This window comes from Suricata suricatta, chromosome 11, assembly GCF_006229205.1.
Source record: "Suricata suricatta isolate VVHF042 chromosome 11, meerkat_22Aug2017_6uvM2_HiC, whole genome shotgun sequence".
NCBI lineage: Eukaryota > Metazoa > Chordata > Mammalia > Carnivora > Herpestidae > Suricata > Suricata suricatta.
Window position 1 is genome coordinate 103,489,929 of NC_043710.1, and position 7,855 is coordinate 103,497,783.

Genomic DNA, 7,855 nt, shown 5'->3' on the forward strand with positions numbered 1-7,855 from the left:
TATTTTGTAAAAGTATACTTTTTTTTAGATGGGGTTTATAAAAATCCCATCTAATGTTAGCTTATTCTTGATGGAACATTGATTATAATTGGAGAAGCTATTTGGGCTCTCTGCTTAGTGGGGTGGTGGTTGGAAATCCAATCTGCTTTGGCTAATTCATCTTCTTTGTTTTCTGGGATCAGATAATCCACTTTTTCTCTGTAACCTCACATTTCCATACTAGTTAACTGGGAAGGAAGCCTGTCGTGCTGGCCTACGCTCCCTTTGACCTTTTCATCATTTTGCTTTTGCCTTTCCCCAGATAATTCTGAGAACATACAGTGGAGGACATATAATTTTGGTGGTCATCTGGTTTATCGATGCTGGGTGAAAAGGAGGACCCAAGCCCAGTGCCCAGTTAGAAGTTGAGGGAAGCTCACTTTTATTAGAGCGCATGCGTGGTCCACGTGCATCTGAAATGTAGGGCGCTCACAAGAAGGGAGCAGTGAGGCAGGAAGGGGCACCTTTGAGGCAGAGATTCCATTAGGAGGCTTCTGTTCCTTCTTTAGATCCTGAGGCTTATGCGGGATGTGTTGTTGAGTGATGGTAAAGGAGGGAGCACTGCCTCGGGAGGGACCTGCAAAATGTTGTAACGAGAGCACAAACTGGACATATAACTCTAAGTAAAAGATACTTTTAGTCAAGAGTGGAGACACCCAGAGACTGCTCCTGTGATGCCAGCTTCCTGGCCATGAATCTTGAAGTTAAACTTTTAACCTTCATGTACCTCTAGTGGGAGTGGACTTGTGGAGGCCTCTGGGGAGCAATCAGGCATGGCTTCATCAAATTAACTATACACACACCCTCTGACCCATTCATTCCAGTGCAAGAGATATATTTCAAAGGGGGCATGCGTGCTCACAGCAGAGATGTTTGTGGTGATGGTGAGGAGGTGAATGCATCTTGGGCATCTATTCCTGAGAGGATGGGAAGGTAGCATGTGGTGGATGTATACCAAAGAAGCCTCTGCAGCGGTCTGCAGCCGTTGATTAGATGTAAACATAACAACATCGATGAATCTTAGAAACAGAGCTTGTGAAAAACAGTAGGAAATAGAATGAGATCTATAACACAGCATTTACACAAATTAAAAATGCATGCATACAAAACAGTACCCATTTGCATTAATACATACAAATAAACAGATACAGATTGAACCATTAGAATGACTAACTATAGGGATGGGAGTGGGGAGGTGAATATGTGAATAAAGGAGAATAAATAAATGCATAAGAGAGTGTTTTGAATGGAAAACCATAAGAAGTATGACTTACTCAATCCTCCGCACCTCAGGTCCAAAATAAATTAAGAAAAATGTGAAGTCTCCTAAGTTTCTGTGCTAGTCTGGGCTCTGCAGTTTGTAGAGTCCTCAGTGACCCTAGGAGACCTCCGCTAAAAGGGGAGGGTGTTTTGCTGAATTAAGTAAAACAAAAAAGAACAATCTATTCTATATTGATTTCTCAACTGGGCCTTACACAAATTCCTGTTGGTCCCCACGGCTCCTCAACCACTCTTCTGTTTCCCACTTGCCTACTCCCCTTGCAGCCCGAATGGCGAATGTTCTTAAACTTCACAGCTCTGACCTCAGTTCTGTCTTCTCTCTTACTCTCACATGAGCTCATCTGTACCTTTCTGAAGGTCATCATCAGTTCCATTTAGGGCTTTTGATTGCAAACAGTGGAAACTAGCCTTGTTGCCTTTAGCAAGACAAGAGACTTAGAAGAATGTGGAGAAGAACAGACTTCACAAGAGGCTGGAAGAGCAAGCTTGGGAACTAAGCAGAGCTCAAAGCTGGTCTGGAGGCTGGGCTGCAGGAGGGGCACGACCACATCCTCCCATGGCTGCTGTTCCAGGCACTGCTGCCACCACCGTAGGACAGTGGTGTTGGGCAGCCAATGACCATGAGGGACAATAGTAGCAAGCTTCCAAAATGGCCCCTGATGATCTTCACCTTCTGGTTCTCACACTCCTGGCAGTCCTGCCTGCACTGGACAGGGCTCTCCTGTGTCTCCGATGGGATATAGTAGAAATGACACTGTGTGACTTCCTGGGGTCATAATGGTTTTACCTTGCTTTTGGATCATTTGTTCTGGGGAAAACCAACTGCCATGCCATACCATCACTCAGGAAGCCCTAGAGTGGTCCTTGTGGGGAGGAAATGAGGCCTCCCCAACAGCCAGTGTAGAACTGTGGCCCCTGCTAATAGTCATGGGAGTGCACCATCTTGGAAGTAGATCCTTAAGCCCAGGCCAGCCTTCAGGTGACTGCAGGCCCACCCGGAATCTTACCTGAACTCTCACGAGAGACCTTGAGCCAGAGCCACCCAGCTAAGCCGCTTCTGGATTCCTGACCAATAGAAACTGAGAGAATAAATATTTGTTGTTTTAAGCCACTAGATTTTGGGGTAATTTGTTATGCAGCTATAGGTAACTACTATGTCTCCCCTTCACTTTTAGGTCACACTCACATCACTAAAAGATCTAGGAGGAGCTTCTGATTGAACGTAAGTCATGGGTCACACCCTGGCTTTCAGGGGCTCCTGGAATAGGGTGAGGTGAAGTGAGGGCGTTTTCTCTCTTCCTCTTTAAGGGAGGAGAGGCATTGCCTCAACTACCACTACACACAAACGGAAGCCCACTAACTGGAAAGATTGTTGGAGTTGGCGCAACCACAATGAAGCAGCGCCCACTACCCACTACCCCTTTGTATCTGAATCCCTGCAATGTCTATTATTCTAATCAGAATCTGTTAGGATTATCTTCTCCCGCTTCCTTGTGTGTGTGTGTGTGTGTGTGTGTGTGTGTGTGTGTGTGTGCATGCGTGCCCGTGCGCCTAGGGGAGAGGAATCCCTTCTTCTTTCCAAAGTTACCCTCAGGTTCTGGTTGGACCTGGAAACCCCTTTCCACCTGCCTCAGATTTCCACTCACTAGTTACCTTCTTTCTGGTTCACATTTTATTTATTTATTTATTTTATTATTAATTTTTTAAAAACATTTTTATTTTATTTTATTTTTGAGAGACAGAGAGAGTATGAGCAGAGAGAAAGGGAGACAAAATCCTAAGCAGGCTCCGGGCTCTGGGCTCCAAGCTGTCAGCACAGAGCCTGACTTGGGGCTCGAACTCACAAACCGCGAGATCATGACCTGAGCCGATGTCGGCCACTGAGCCGACTGAGCCACCCAGGCGCCCCTCTGGCTCACATTTTAAAACGTTTGCTCTATGTGAAAACACACTAATTTTAATGTCTCTTTTGTGTGTAAACATTCTGTTTTGGATTACTTTTCCTTATCTTTCCTCCCTTGGGAAAAGATAGTCTCAACTCAGCTTCAGGGCTCTGTATACACCTTTTCATAGTGTTTCATAGCTAACTCCTCCTGGCAGCGCCTCCTGCCTGGTTAGGAGGGCACCGGGTGGCAAGCGGGTCATTCCTGACCACAGAGTCAATGTGCATATGCTCCAGTGAATGGAACCTGGTCACGGTCGACTGACTGCACACCTCTCACAGGCGCCCTGCTCCCCCCATCGTTCAGAGCAGCTCTGTAGAGAAAGACTATTGGAGCATGGATGGGGCTGCTGCAGTCTCCCCGTTCTTACAAGATTCTGAGACATCACTAGATAGAACACTTCTCGAAGTTTCCTTCCGGAAACTTTCTTGAAGAAATGTGCCTTGTTGCCATTATGTCCCGGCTCAATGCCTCAAACATAGAACAGCTCAACAAACTGAGTGAATAGTTGAGTGAACAAACGGATGTATGGGACACACGGAAGGCAGAGATACTCTGACCGGCACGTGCACATGATGGAGATGCGTCTCTCCGCGCTCCCTGAGAGAGGATGAACTGAAACCCGGTCCCGGACGGGAGAAATGCTGTGACATCAGGTGCTTGGAGAAAGAGTGAGCGGGGGCAGTCCAAGGGGGGAAAGTCCACTGATATGGAGGGCTTCTGACCTGTCCTCTGGAAAATCAGAACCCTCTCACAGCAGGTCCAAGAAGTAACCCAGGACCCTTCTTCGCTACAGCCTCACTGCATGGCTGAGACAAGGTGGGGGAACAAAGGAGAGACAGAGACTGAAGACCAGGAGGTGATCTGCTGTCCAGATACAGTGAAGTCACGTCAGGTCTGCTCGCTGCCAGGTGCCCTCCAGCCTACTCAGCAAGGCGTCTCTGGGCAGTACCTGCCAGGGGCACAGGGGCAGGCCAGGCCGGTGCTCCTGCCCCTGGGGACCAGATCTTGGGGGCTGAGTCTGAGACCGAAGTTTCCTCCCGAGTCCTACCCGTGGGAGTCTCGGTTCTTCCCCATGGCACACCCCGGGGACCCCTTTCTTCCCACAGGGGGGTGGCCTCTCCAGCGCCGGCACACAAGAAGGCAACATGACCTGTGATAGTTCTGAGAGAGAGAGGCATTTGGAGCTATGGGCAGTGGGGCCAGAAAGCGTGAGCCTGGAGGTGGGGGACTGAACAGGGCTGCCTCCTTCCCTTTATTTTTTTTTAGTAAATGTTTTTAAATATTATTTTTTAAACTTATTTAAAAATTTTTGCCTTTTGCTATTCTTTCCCCCCTCATCTTTTCTTTACTGGAGGTGGGGGCACATTTCACAGGCACGCAAACCGTTAGGGTGGGGACTCTACCAAGCGTATCAGACTGAGGCAGGCGTGGCGCGGGTCGTGCTTGGAGGGCGTCTGTTTCTAATAAAATAGTAAAACCTGTGATGACACTAACACTCTCTCTCCCTTCATTCCGCTCATTACCTCTGCTTCCTCGTTACCCATCTCTTTGGCTCCGTCCTTACAACCTTCAGGAACATCATCAGAGCGTGCTGACCGCCGCTCCTCGCCTCTCTCTGTGGTGGCGGTCCTGTGACTCTTGCTCTCTGTTGGTTTCCGTGAGGGTGCTTCTCCTCCAGCGTTTCTGACCACCCTCTGCGCTTACTTCAACTTCTCCTTTTGTCTTCATGCTCCCTGAATGCAGACCTTCCCTGACTTTTATTTTGTAGCCATCTCATCCTCTCTTTGAAGTCCATCCACACCAACTCTGGTTCATTCATTCCAAGTAGCTGATTCCTGAATCTTTCTGGCCTAGAGTTCCCTTCCCAAAGCTAGACCCACGTTTCTCATTATCCATTGGGCATCACCCCATGGGTATGTTTGGGAAACACCAAGTCACTCAGTATGGCTGAAACAGGGAGGAGGAGGGAGAGGAGGAAGGGCAAGAGAATAAGAAGTGGACAGCGAGAGGCTACGAAGGGCCAGGTATGTCAGTCAGAGCTCCCATACCAGTAATGGAATCTTCTCTATTTAGGGCATGCAGGGAGCATTTTCATACAGGAGGTTAGGTGCTACAAACTTATTGCAGGGGATAATGGTCACGTCTTCGAAGCACTCAGCTGCTGGCATGATCAGGAAAACTGCCTCTGCAGTTCAGAAAGCTGACTCAGGAAGCACCTCCCAAATTAGGAAGCTCCCGACCGTAACAGAGCCTCCTCTCAGTCTAATCAGTGCCCACGACTGGGTGTTCTGCACCCTGCTCGTTTCTTCTTGATCCACTCGGTTCTTAAACAAAGGCTCACTTGGGTGTTCTGATTTGTGGTATCTAAGTCATACCCAGAGCTCCATCTAGAAGAGCTCCTGGGAGGTTTATGATTTTATTTCCAGCCTTTGGCTTCTATACCATGTCAGGATAAGTGCTGAGCGAGCCATTCCATGTCTCTGCCATGTTGCGTACATTAGGCAGGTATCTTTCTATTCCAAGTGGCAGGAATCCAACTTTATCTGACTTTGATTAAAAAACTATCCCTGACTTGTAATGAATGCCCAAGGAGGGCAGGGGTCCGTCTGGCTAGAGGCAAGAGGCCCCTAGAACTTCCTTTCTCTCCATCTGCTACCTCTGTCTGCTCTTCTCTCAGTTGGCTCTGCCCTCCCCATCAAAGATGAATTTTCAGTGAATCAACCTAAAGATGTGGTCATAATGCTCCCAGATCCCACCCCACCCCCATTTGTCAGTTCACCAAGGCAGAGAGAGAGGGTAGCTTTTCTTGGTAAAAATACCCACCAAAGACGGATCTGTCCTGCTTGAGTCCTATACCCACACCATGCGTAGGGGAAGCCAGATTCTGTGATTGGTGGCTTCCTTTCAAGCCTCATTTTGGAGATGGGTGAGGTGCAGGTACCCAAGGAGGGGCTCACTGCGGGGATGCCCAGGGGTCAGGAGGCTGCCCCATGGGTCTACTACATGAGGATACACCTTAATTTTTCCCCAGTCCTGAATGTAATAGAGGACTAATGCAGAATCTCAAGCAGTGAAGTGCTATAATGAACTATTTTTCTTTAGCTAATTGCCAAAGGAACTAAATGAGTTAATGAATGTAAATTATCTAGTGTCGTACACAGTAGGTGCTTGTCTTGATTTGGAATCCCCGAGAAGCTGACTTTGAAACAAGATTCAAGGGCAATTCATTTATTTGGTAAATGCAAGGGTGCCAGTAGTGGAGTGGAGGAAGGCAGACAGACAGTAAAGGCTGTTTTTAAGCCACTACCACAGTGGTTGCCTGCAGCTTAAGCCCAGGAGGAAACTCTTGGACACGGTACAAAACACACGCATCACAGTTGTCCCACCTGTGGGGCAAAAGAGTTGAGATATTTATGCATTAACTCCTGAGAGTCTTTGGCTACGGGCTGCTCCCAGGGGGTCAGTCCTCAGCTCCACTCACCTGCTGCGCGCCTGGGCAGAGTGGACTTCTGCCCACCCAGCCTGACCACAAGGGGTCCAAGGAGCACGGGCACAACCTGCAGTGCTCCATGTGCTTTAGCTCCTCCCCGACCCCTGCCCCCCACTATTAGTTTGAAAGTCCCTTGAGTGCAGGAGCCACATCTTTATTCTTAAATTTCCCATGTAACCTAGCACACTATTTAACACATAGTAGTGGCCACTGAATATTTATTTTCTTAACTAATGACCCTTCAGGGTATCTTTTTTTCCTGATGATCTATTGGTTTTGCCTCTTTATAGTGTGGATTTTCTGGGACAGGATGAATTCCCTGTCATTACATTGTTATCCATTAAATATATAACTGAATATGATCTGATTTTTATGCCTTTGTAATACTTCTCATGCAGTTGCATTCATAAATAAGTAAGAAAGTCTCTGTTAGACCACAGGTCTTGTAAATGTATCTCAACCTTATCTCTGTAAGAAGCTATCTCCAAATCGGGGGAATTTGGAGACTCCTGGTGTGCAGATTCTTATTAACTTCCTTGCCTGGATCAGGCTAGCCATCTGCCAGCAATAATAACCTGCCCACTGTCTGCTCAGCCCTATCCAATCCTTGAGCCTTGAGAACCAGGCTTCAGGATGTATTGAAAACTCCTTTCCCTGAGTGGGAGGGGAGGCATTCTGCTTCCCAGGCCAGACCACCTGTCTTCAAAAGGGAATTAGCAGAGCTTCAGGCACAAGATAAGCAACCAACTCTACCTCCTCTTTTCCACATCTCAACACACGGGGCTGGTTTCCTCCCAGAACCCTTGTCTTGGAGCCTGGCACTAATTCCAAGTCAGTAATCCTGGACCCTAATCTCTTTTTTTTTTTTAACCTTTTTAAAAATTTTGATTTTGTGTTTTTTAATTTTTTTTATTTTTTCCCATAATATTTTATTGTCAAATTGTTTTCCATATAACACCCAGTGCTCTTCCCCTTAAGTGCCCTCCACCATCACCACCACCTCTTTTCCCCCCTCCCCCTTCCCCCTCAACCCTCAGTTCATTCTCAGCATTCAATAGTCTCTCAAGTTTTGCATCCCTCTCTCTCCCCAACTCTCTTT

General features: G+C 47.4%; 1 long non-coding RNA gene across 1 annotated transcript; it reads right to left on the minus strand.

Moving 5' to 3' along the window:
• Positions 1-980: 980 nt before the first annotated feature.
• LOC115306245 lies at positions 981-5,038 on the minus strand. Its single transcript, XR_003915265.1, has 3 exons — positions 4,790-5,038; positions 2,328-2,399; positions 981-1,071 (listed from the first exon to the last, which is right to left on the minus strand). It is a non-coding gene; the product is annotated as an uncharacterized LOC115306245 (long non-coding RNA).
• Between the last annotated feature and the right edge of the window lie 2,817 nt (positions 5,039-7,855).